Source organism: Lycium ferocissimum, chromosome 1, assembly GCF_029784015.1.
Source record: "Lycium ferocissimum isolate CSIRO_LF1 chromosome 1, AGI_CSIRO_Lferr_CH_V1, whole genome shotgun sequence".
NCBI lineage: Eukaryota > Viridiplantae > Streptophyta > Magnoliopsida > Solanales > Solanaceae > Lycium > Lycium ferocissimum.
Window position 1 is genome coordinate 38,614,647 of NC_081342.1, and position 12,225 is coordinate 38,626,871.

Consider the following 12,225-nt stretch of genomic DNA (forward strand, 5'->3'; position numbering starts at 1 on the left):
CACATGGAGGGCTAAGTTTGACGGTTCTATCGCTGGCAAGATCTCAGTAAGTTCTAGGAAGAGATTTTTTGGAATTATTAGAGATTATCAATGCTCAAGGCGTTAGCGAACTTTTTGACGACCTTGTTTTGGCACTTATTGTTAATGTCAAAAGAATGGAGTAAATTCAATGAACAAATGTTCCATTATCTTCTTCTTCCTCAAGTTACAAACTATGAAAGTACGTATTTACTTTAGATTTAATATGTTATCCTACCTGATGGGATCCCTTCTTGAGCTAAAAATATATGCCATCCAAACTTAGGCGGGCGGCATTTGCATATTTTCATGGCAAGTCAATTCGGATACAATTCATGTAAAAACTAAATAGATTTGGAATATTATAGCAAATTATCTTTTAAGAAAAATCGTTAAAATATTGTTCGTTTTTTAAAAAAAAAAAAAAAAATTTAGATACAGTTATAACAATTTTTTAATTAATTTTTCTTGGTGATTAATCAAATTATAAGAAAACATCAACAACAACATACCCACAAAATCTCAAAAAGTGGGATCTGAAAAACATCCAAAAAAAGAATATTAAAACTTGGTAAATGTTGGATGGATTAGGTTTGATCCATTGTTTGCTTATCTTTGTTCAGATTATCTCAGTCCAAATAACCTTCCGACAGATTACTCATTTATATATTCATTCAACATATATTGACAAGCCCAAATTTAACCCGACATATCTATTTAATTCGCTTAGGCTTAGTTTCATCGATCTTTCTCCATGTGTGCATGTGTGTATAAGTAAGAAAAAAGGGAAGTTACATAAATACAAGATATATAAGAGAATAATTCCTACTAATATACCTACAAATATTTTATTACCACCTTTTCAATTACACTTACCAATTTAAATATATCATGTACATTTTTGTGTTTTTCCCTTAAAATCAAAAATAGTGTGAAAAATTGGCAACACATGCTTAGAAACAAAACGAATTCTGAAAAGCTTAAGTAAAAGAAATACAAATACGAAATACTGAGGAGTAATGCAGATTAGGAGACCTTTAATGTGTATTTAAAATCAAAGGTTGAGGAGATGGATACGAATAAATTTTAAGGAGAGAGGGCATGAAATAAGATTTCAGAGAGCACCTTTTGATTGATAAGGTACGTAATTTCAGGTGAGAATTAAATCTTATCCAAAGATTTGTTACACCCGATATCTTAGAACTAAGGTTAGACTCGTATCGATAGAGTTTTAGCGGAAAATTTGAAAGTTTGTACGTATTGCGAAAATGGTTGACAGGCCTACTTCGGGCAACCGTAACTCCATGATTAGTTAAGAATTTAGAAAAGGTTCCATAATTAAAGTTATAGTACATGGAAATACCTTTCCATCTATACAAAGATCAGGCAAAACAGAGATCGTCGCAAGATGGCTAATAGTAAGGAGCTTAAGATTAGATAGAATCGGCTAAGTTTTCAATACGTCTCCAATTTCGTGAAACTCTTTTGAGATTTTGAGAAAACTGAAAAGAAGAAAGTTGTAGATCTTTGAAATACCTTTCTAATGGTAAATTGTGGAGCCCAAGAGGATCTCTGTACAAGACGTTGTGCTTATTTTACCGAACACTTTGCAGAACCGACATAGACCGTGAGTGAGGGCACGTGCGATGGCCCCCCATCCCAGGATGATCGCACAAAAACACCCTCTCTGACCAGGGACCTGCAGGGGTCCCGTGATTGCCATGCATCACGGGCCCATCGCGAAAATGATCGGGTTTCAGGTCAAAAAGTCAGATTTCGCGTTTTAAATGATATTTAAGCTTGGGATTCAATCCCTAACAACCCCTCTTCAAGAAACATTATCCTAAGCTAAGAGAGAACAACTACCAAGCCTCAATAACCCTCCAAGGTGAGTTGTCCAATGATTCTAGGTTGATTTCAAGTCTCTAATCCCTTTCTAACTTGAGTAAACCCTTCTAATCGATAGAAATGTGATTAGAACATCATTATTGAACAAAGAAACCCTAGAACTCGAATTCAAGAGGATTGAACTTCAAAAAGGTAACGCTTCTACTCTCTAATAATTTATAGTTGTAAATTAATGAGTTCTTGGGAGAATAGTAAACGGGTTTGATAAAGAGAATCATATGACTTGTAATAGGGCTTTGGATTGTTGACCTAGGATTGTGATAATCTTATGGGTGATGAAGTATAATGATTGTTATATCTATTTGGGATTGTATAATCACCTAAGATCAAGAGAATGGGTTGTTGGGTGTAGAAACACCATCAGTAAGGGCTATGAAGCTTTATGCCCACTAAGTATTTGATAAAATTCCTAAGTGAACAAATCATGTATATTATTACTATTATGGAATCCCTTTGACTGTATTGCTATAAATTAAAGTTGAAAGGGTTGACGAACGTCGTATTATGCTCAGAAAGCAGGAAGTTAAGGTATGTGAGGCTAACTCTCTACGTTTAGGAATGTTGATAATTATCCCTACGATACGGTTTATTGACTATTACGATTTGCCTCAGAGTTATAGTTATGCTTTAGTTCCATGAATAGTTGCAGAACCCTAATTCTCTAGTTTCGTATTTCGTTCATGACTTTCATTCCGAACATTGTGAACTCAGAACATAATCTAATTAGACTCGTATTTTATACCCATGAGTCTCAGTCTAGAAACTTATCATGTTTATAAACTAGTTAAAGTTTCAGTTCTCATAATCAGTTCATATGTACATGTCTCAGTTTAGTTCTATTAAGTATTCCAGTATTATGTCGTCTAACATGATTCAGTATTTCAGTAGTATGCATTACAGTATGACTTTCTGCTCCTTGATCTTCCATGAGTCTCAGCTATGAAAACTCAGTATGTTTACATTCCATAATCAGTTCAGAAATACATGTCTCAGTTCAGTTTTGACCAGTATTCCAGTGTTATGCATTACAGTATGATTTTCAGTTCCTATATATATTGTTGAATGTTGAACACCTGCATCTTTGCCCAAGGGCACAGTCTTATGTATACGTATACGTGTCCAAGGCCACCGATTGATACACTTAATTGGTCAAGGCCACTGATTTGTGCATTTATAGTGGGCCAAGGCCTCGGAGTGTTAGCACTTACTTAGCCAAGGCCATAGTTTTGTGCATCCATATTAGGCCAAGGCCCTGGATTATTAACTCCGTAAGACAGGTGATTCATATTCAGGACAGGGAGTACCTATAACTTTACCTCTCTTATTTAGTTTCAGTTGTTAGTTTCAGTTTCTATTCCAGTACAAATTATATTACCTGTTTATTGATTTGGCTGCCCTTTCCCGAGCGCCCCACTTACAGTTCTTTCCTTCAGTTGTTCTACATACCATTACAATTCAAATGTGCTGACGTCCCTTTTGGTCGAGGCCTGCATCTCACGATGCAAGTAACTTTTTACAGGACGACGCATCTGCTCGCTAGGATCTCCAGTATCAGCTGATTGGTGAGTCCCAAATCTTTCGGGGCCTTATCATTTATTTTCAGTATTTACAGACAGTCAGTGTTTTCAGTACTTCATTAGAGGCTTCATAGACTAGAGTAACAGTTAGCCAGAGTCGCAGGCTTTTCAAGTTAAGCTATGTTGGCTACAGTTATGCTTCAGACTTGTATTAGTGTTTCCGCACTTTGATTATGTATCATTCAGACTTTCAGTATATCAGCATGTGTTAGTTTATTTTTCGCATTCAGTATGTTATGATATCACATGTTGATTCAGTCAGCTAGTTAGTTCGCTCGGTCACATGTAGTCAGGCACTGGGTGTCGTGTTATGTCCAGGCCCAGGTTTGGGGCGTGATAAAGCTTAGTATCAGAGCACTAGGTTCAAGTGTCCTAAGGATTCTATAAAACCATGTCTAGTAGAGTCCTACTTATGGGTGTGAAGCGCACCACACTTATAATTGGGAGGCTACAGGACATTTAGAAAATGTTACCATTCTTTCTACTCTAGATCGTGCCATGAAGCTTAAAGCAATAACTAATCTTCTATTCTTATCGAATTTCGAACGTATTGAACACGCGAAAGATTAGCAGGAAATTCAAGATCCAAGTGAGGATAATTACCTATCAGGGTATAAGTGTGAAGCACATGTTATTAATAGATGAGACTTGAGATGATGTTGAAAGTGGGATACATGAATACTTACTACGGACTTAGGAATAACCCTTATCAGAAAGTACAAAAGTAGGTATCATGTTTTATGACTATTAGTTTACCTCAGTTACCAGTTATGCAATCTTTCAGTTAGCAGGGCTCTGGTTATTCAGTACGCCAGTATTCAGTTATTTAGTTATCAGATTTCTAATTTTTATGTATCCGGGTTCTTGTGACTTGTGAGTGTACAATGATGCCCATGGGTGCAAAAAGAAAGTGTAAGTAATGATGATTGTAGCAAAATATTCTCATGTTTTAAGTCCGGGTTAAGACCCAAGAATAGCCAAATGGCGCATAAAGTAAATTATCAGGTAATAGTACCCTCTTAAGCACAAGTTGTGCATGGTAGTATATGCGAATATTCTATACCTTACAGAATAAGTTGATTTTGATTTTTTTGGGCCATGGAGCCACAAGTACGAGGATGATAGCTCATATTCAAGACCTTACGGGATAGCATGTTATGAAGTTAGCCACAACAGGAATAAACTGCTCGTGATAGTTTTGGACAGAAAAGAGCCTAAGGGCAAACGACCTACGAGTCCGAAACGTTTTTACAAAAGATATGTTTTTATACAACTCATGTACATGACTAAGGAGATATGGTGCACGGAATGAGAACCAGGAGGAGACGATATTGAATAAGTTTAATTTGTTCAAGTTTATTCAGATTAGAACTAGAAAGTGCTACGTTAGTAAGTTACTACAAGAAGCGGATATTACTATGAGATAAAAAGTATGACAGTTCCCTCTTAAGTTATGTGATTAAGTGTTTACCCCGAATGTATATAGTCTGATATGATTTTGAAGTGTATAGAAAGTTTGGGGTTAGTTGTTCCAAATTTTTTTCCGTTTAAGACATATGAAATTCCCCTAAGTCTGATCCATGTCTATAGTTCAGAAAAGATAGTATAAGACCGTAGAATAGTGTCAGATGATGAGGGAGATAGAAATAACCTTAAGCTTCACTTTAGTATTCAAAGCTGAATAAGGGAACATGATGCTAGCAGGTGGTTAACAAAAGAATAGTAAGTAAGTTTTTAGTAAATACAAAGCATTAGCAATTTCAGCAGAGTTAGTAGAGGTAAGATTTGATCTCCTTAGTCAGATGAATAGTAGTAAGTGGATGACAGTTTTAATACAACCGAATGTGTGTTAGAACCCGAGGGTCTAAGTTAAATTAGAGGTAGTGATTAGTGGAAGAAGAAATCAGCTAAGGCGTAAGAGAGAAAACTATAGAAGAATAGCCTTTAAGAGTTATGGAAAAGGGGTTTCCCTAAAATTGACAACGTGAACAAAGTTATTTAAGTCGTTAAGACAGAGTACGCCAGTTATGAATACATTAGCAACCTGTTCATGTAAATAATCCAGTTTTACCCAATAAGGAAGATTTGCTCAAAATTGAGTCGAAAAATGAGTCGTCAGTAGTTTAGAGTACAAAAAAAAAACCATAGAAGATAACGAAAGTTATTGGATCCTGAAGAATTCATAAGTATAAGACGTTAGCCTTTGGTCTAAAGGGGAGATGTATAAATATTTAGTAAGTCCAGTGATATTTGAAAACCCGAAGGGTTAGCATGAGATATGAAGAACCTCAGTTCAGTTAGGATGGCATAATGAGATAGTCTCTATAAGGAGCATGCCTCGCATGTTGGAGAAACCCGAAGTGAGTAGAAGGATCGTTGATCGTTTTTGTTTAGATCAATTACTGATTATAAGATCATGCCCAGTTATGTGTCACAAGGATAGTACCATTGCAAGAGACTCTAATCTTCAGGGTGCTAGTCAAATACTTAGCACACAACAATACTATAAGTGTTTTTAGGAAGTACCTCAAAAAGAAATCAAGTATGGGTAGTTAGCTCATGTTGAGACAAACAAGAGAATCATGATGAGAGAAGTTCACCGCTTATCCAAGCTAGGAGTTTGACTTTCGAACTCTGAAGCTAGGAGTTATTGTCCAGAACAGGGCTTATTCCTCCTTAGTAGCCGAAGTAAAGGAGAAATAGTTTGATGACTCCTACTTGTTGCAGCTGAAAGAGGGGATTCACGAGCATAAGACGGTGTCTTTTGAACAAGGGGGGGATGATGGTACTTTGAGGTACCAAGACAGGTTGTGTGTTCCAGACATAGATGGACTTAGAGACGGAGGATTATGTTGAAGCCCATTATTCCATTTATTCTATCCACCCAGGTTCCACAAAGATGTATCATGATCTTAAGGAGATTTATTGGTGGAACGACATGAAAAAAAACGTCACAGACTTTGTGGCCAAGTGTTCGAATTGTCAGCAAGTGAAAGCCGAGCACAGAGGCTTGGTGGGTTGGCTCAGATCATAGAAATTCCCGTGTGGAAATGGGAGATGATAAACATAGATTTCATAACAGGTTTACCTCGCTCTTTTCGAAAGCATGATTCGATTTGGGTGATTGTAGATCGACTTACCAATTCAGCCCACTTCTTAACAGTGAAAACTACAAATTCAACAGAAGATCAAGCCAAGTTATATATCCAGAACATTTTCAGATTATATGGGACTCCAGTGCCCATCATCTCAGACCGTGGCTCCCAGTTCGCAACAAATCTATAGAAACCTTTTCAGAAAGGACTGGCACAAAGGTAAACCTCAAAATAGTTCTTCATCCTCAGACAGATGGTCAGGTCAGACAGAACACACTATTCAGATCTCATGTCATGATATTTATGTCTATAGTATTTAGACCTCATGTTATAATATTCATGTCGCTCTCGCACTCACATATTCGTGCCAATCCAAAGATTCGGTCGGTCCAAAGATTCAATCAAATATTCGATTCGGTTCGGAGACATTCAAGTCAGTATCTCAATAGTTCAGTAATCATGTATTCATTTAGTTCAGTAAGCATATGTTCATGTTAGTTCAGTGATCACGTGTCTCAGCTAATCAGTTTTAGGTATCTAAGTTACAGAGTAAACTCTGCCGAAGTTTCCGTAGTCTCAGAATTAGTCGCGATTATAGAAAATACAATCATTCGAGGAGGAATGATCCCTAAGGGGAGATAATGTTACAACCTGTATCTTAGAATTAAGGTTAGACTCGTATCGTTAGAGTTTTAGCGGAAAATTTAAAAGTTTATACGTACTGCAAAAATGGTTGACGGGCCTATTTCGGGCAATCGTAACCCTTGATTAGTTAAGAATATAGAAATTGTTCCTTAATGAAAGTTACAATGTACGTGGAAATACCTTTCCATCCATATAAAGACTAAAACAGAGATCGTCGCAAGATGGCTAATAGTAAGGACCTTAAGATTTGATAGCATCGGCTAATTTTTTGATACGTCTCCAATTTCGTGAAACTCCTTTGAGATTTTGAGAAAACTTGAAAGAAGAAAGTTGTAGATCTTTGAAATACCTTTCTAACGGTAAATTGACGAGCCCAAAAAGAGCTCTGTACAAGATGTTATGCTCATGTTATCGAACACTTTACAGAACCGACACAGACCGCGAGTGAGGGCACGTGTGATGGCCCCGCGTCCCAGGACGATCGTGTAAAAACACCCTCTCTGACTAGGGACCTGCAGGGGTCCCGTGATTGCCTTCATCACAGGCCCATCACGGAAATGATCGGGTTTCAAGTCAAAAGGTCAATTTCGCGTTTTAAATTATAATTAAGATTGGCATTCAATCCCTAACAGCCCTTATTCAAGAAAAATTATCCTAAGGCAAGAAAGAATAACTACCAAGCCTCAATAACCCTCCAAGGTGAGTTGTCCAATGATTCTAGGTTGATTTCAAGTCTCTAATCCCTTTCTAACTTAGTAAACCCTTATAATCGATAGAGTTGATCGGAACATCATTATTGAGCAACGAAACCCTAGAACTCGAATTCAAGAGGATTGAATTCAAAAAGGTAACGCTTCTACTCTTCAATCATTTATAGTTGTAAATTAATGAGTTCTTGGAGATAGTAAACAAAGTTTCTTAAAGAGAAACATATGACTTGTAATAGTGGCTTTGGATTGTTGACCTAGGATTGTGATAATCTTATGGGTGATGAAGTATAATGATTGTTATATCTATTTGCGATTGTATAATCATCTAAGATCAAGAGAATGGGTTGGTGGGTATAGAAACACCATAAGTAAGGGCTATGAAGCTTTATGCCCACTAAGTGTTTAATAAAATGCCTAAGTGACCAAATAATGTATATTATTACTATTATGGAATCCCTTTGACTTGTATTGCTATAGATTAAAGTTGAAAGGGTTGACGAACGTCGTATTATGCTCAGAAAGCAGGAAGTTAAGGTATGTGAGGCTAACTCTCTACGTTTGGGAATGTTGATAATTCTCCCTACGATACGGTTTATTGACTATTACGATTTGCCTCAGAGTTATAGTTATGCTTTAGTTCCATGAATAGTTGCAGAACCCCAATTCTCTAGTTTCGTATTTCGTTCATGACTTTCATTCCGAACATTGTGAACTCAGAACGTAATCTAATTAGAGTCGTGTTTTATACCCATGAGTCTCAATCTAGAAGCTCATCATGTTTATAAACTAATTAAAGTTTCAGTTCTCATAATCAGTTCATGAATACATGTCTCAGTTTAGTTCTATTAAGTATTCCAATATTATGTAGTCCAGCATGATTCAAAGATTTCAGTAGTATGCATTACAGTATGACTTTCTGCTCCTTGATCTTCCATGAGTCTCAGCTATGAAAACTCAGTATGTTTACATTCCATAATCGCTCCGTAAATACATGTCTCGCCCGCCTTTGACCAAGATTCCGTGTGTTATGCATTACAGCATGATTTTCAGTTGCTATATATATTGTTGAATGTTGAACACTTGCATCCTTGCCTAAGGGCACAGTCTTATGTATACGTATACGTGGCCAAGGCCACCGACTGGCTCACTTACTTGGCCAAGGCCACTGATTTGTGAATTTATGCGGGCCCAAGCCTTGGTGTTAGCACTTACTTGGCCAAGGCCATAGTTTTCACAGATCCATATTGGGCCAAGGCCTCGGATTATTAACTCCGTAAAACAGGTGATTCTTATTCAGGACAGGGACTACCTATAACTTTACTTCTCTTGTTCAGTTGTTAGTTTTAATGTCAGTTTCAAAGACAAATTATATTACCTATTTATTGATTTGGCTTCCCTTTCCCGAGCACCCCACTTCAGTTCTTTCCTTCAATTACTTTACATACCAGTGCCATTCAAATGTGCTGACGTCCCTTTTCCCCGGGGCCTGCATCTCACGATGCAGGTAACGATTTACAGGACGGCGCATCTGCTCACTAGGATCTCCAGTACCAGCTGATTGGTGAGCCCCAGATCTTTCGGGGACTTATCATATATTTACAATATTTACAGACAGTCAGTGTTTTCAGTACTTCATTAAAGGCTTTATAGACTAGAGTCATAGTTAGATAGAGTCTCAGGCTTTTCAAGTAAAGCTATGTTGGCTACAGTTATTGATATAATAAAGGAAATAAAAAGGACAAGAAAATGACAAGGAAAACTAATGATAACTAGATTGACACAACTAAAGACACAATTTGACAACCAAAGTTCTATAATAACGAAGACTTTCAAATCGAATTCAACAGTATAGCACCAAACCCTTAGGACGCACCAAGGAACTTGTGATCCCAAGCAACCAATCCTCTCAACAAGGTTCACAATCAAAAGCTTCATAAGCTCTCTACTCTCAATGAGTTTAGTAATTTCAATATGCATCAAAATCTACCCTAGGAAATGTTTAGACAAGTTATTCATACTAGAAAGCTATACAATTCTACCCTGAATAAAGTAAGGGCCTTGTTTGGTTAGTCTTCCTCGTAAATGAAACTTGAAAATGCTAGCCTTTAAGTAATAGCCTCATTGCAAGCATAGCCATCTTCAACACTCTTCTCCAATCCGTCCTTCCATGCAATCATCAACACTGAATCCCCGGGAGGGGCTCTCAGTGTACTCAAGTACGTCCCTCTTCATGAATAACCCTTGCATTGCTTGAAGTTCACGAGCTTGGCTCCTTGTGAAAGGCCTCATGCAACTTGGGTTGTATCATTCTCCCTTCGAAAAGAATTTGTCCTCAAATTTAAGGGTCACCATCATCCACATCCATAGGAGAGAGATCACACACATTGAAGGTGTTATGGACTTGATATTCCGGGGGAAGATCAATCTTTTATGCATTATCATTGAGTCGCTCAAGCACCTCAAATGGACCATCTCCTCTAGGCATCAACTTGGTCTTCCTTTTATTGGGAAACTGCTCCTTGCGAAAATGTACCCAAACCCAATCACCCGGTTCAAGCACAACTCTCTTTGGCAAATTTCTTTGTTCTCTCTCGTCGTCTCTTTGATTCTTCTTCTCAAGGTGAAGTCTCACCTTTACGTGCAACTTCTTCATGGCCTCGGCCCTTTTGTTTCCATCTAAACTCAAAACAACATCTTGAGACAAAGGGGTGAGATCTAGAGGGGTTACTGGATTAAAACCATAAACAACCTTAAATGGAGACATGCCAATTGTACTATGAATGACTCTATTATATGCAAATTCAACTAAAGGCAAATGATTTTCCCAAGATGATAATTTTCCCTTAACCATGGCCCTAAGCATAGAACCTAAAGTCCTATTCACAACCTCGGTTTGGCCATCGGTTTGTGGGTGACAAGATGTAGAAAACAACAATTTAGTCTCAAGTCGTCCCCACAATTCCTTCCAAAAGTGGCTAAGGAACTTAGAGTCCCTATCACTCACTATGGTTTTGGGAATACCATGCAATTTGAGCACATGTTCAACAAACAAAGATGCAATGTGAGATGCTTCATCAATTTTATGACATGCAATAAAATGAGCCATCTTTGAAAAGCGGTCAACAACAACAAAAATTCTATCTTTGCCCCTTTTTGTCCTTGGCAGACCCAATACAAAATCCATTGAAATGTCAAGACAAGGCCTTTGTGGGGTGGGGAGAGGGGTATACAAACCATGGGGAAGGACACTAGACTTAGCACCACGGCACTCAATGCATTGCCCACAAATTTTAGCAACATCCCGACGTATATTAGGCCAATAAAATTGCTCCACCAGAATTCCCAAAGTTTTATCAATTCCAAAATATCCCATTTATCCCCCATCATATGCCTCCCTCACAAATAATTCCCTCCAAGAGCTCATGGGCACACATAGTCTCTTGTTCTTGAACAAGAAACCATCAAATTTTGAATAGGGAGTAGAAAACCTATCCCTAATCCATCTTTCCTTTTCCCATTCTTCGCAATCTTGAAAGATTTTTGAAAAATGGGTCCCCGGATACAATGTCTTCAAGCTTTCAAAACCCATCAATTTGGAAGACAAAGTATTTATCAAAACATGTTTTCTAGACAAGGCATCCGCCACTACATTGTCCTTCCCTTTTTGTATTGGATTACATAAGGGAAAGTTTCAAGAAATTCAACCCATTTGGCATGCCGTTTGTTCAACTTACCTCGGGCCTTAAGGTGTTTCAAGGACTCATGATCAGTCTAATAACAAACTCTTTAGGCCACAAGTAATGTTGCCAATTACCCAAAGCTCTAATCAAAGCATACAATTCAAGATCATAAAGGAGTAATTCAACATCGCACCCTTAAGCTTTTCACTAAAATAGGCAATGGGTTTTTGGTCTTGCATCAAAACAAAGACCAATACCTACTTTACTAGCATCACATTCAATTTGAAAGATTTTATCAAAATCGGGTAATTGCAAAAACGGTGCGGAGCTAAGCATTTGTTTCAATTTTTCAAAAGCCCTTGCTTACTCCTCACCCCAATAGAAAGGCTTATCCTTTCGAATTACCTGGGTTAAAGGAGCAGCTATGGTACTAAACCCTTTAACAAACTGCCTATAAAAACTAACCAATCCATGAAAACTTCTCACATCACGAATGGATTTAGGAGTTGGCCAATTCTTAATAGCGTCTATTTTGGATTCATCAACCTCAACGCCCCTTGAACTCACAACAAAACCCAAGAAAACAACTTCA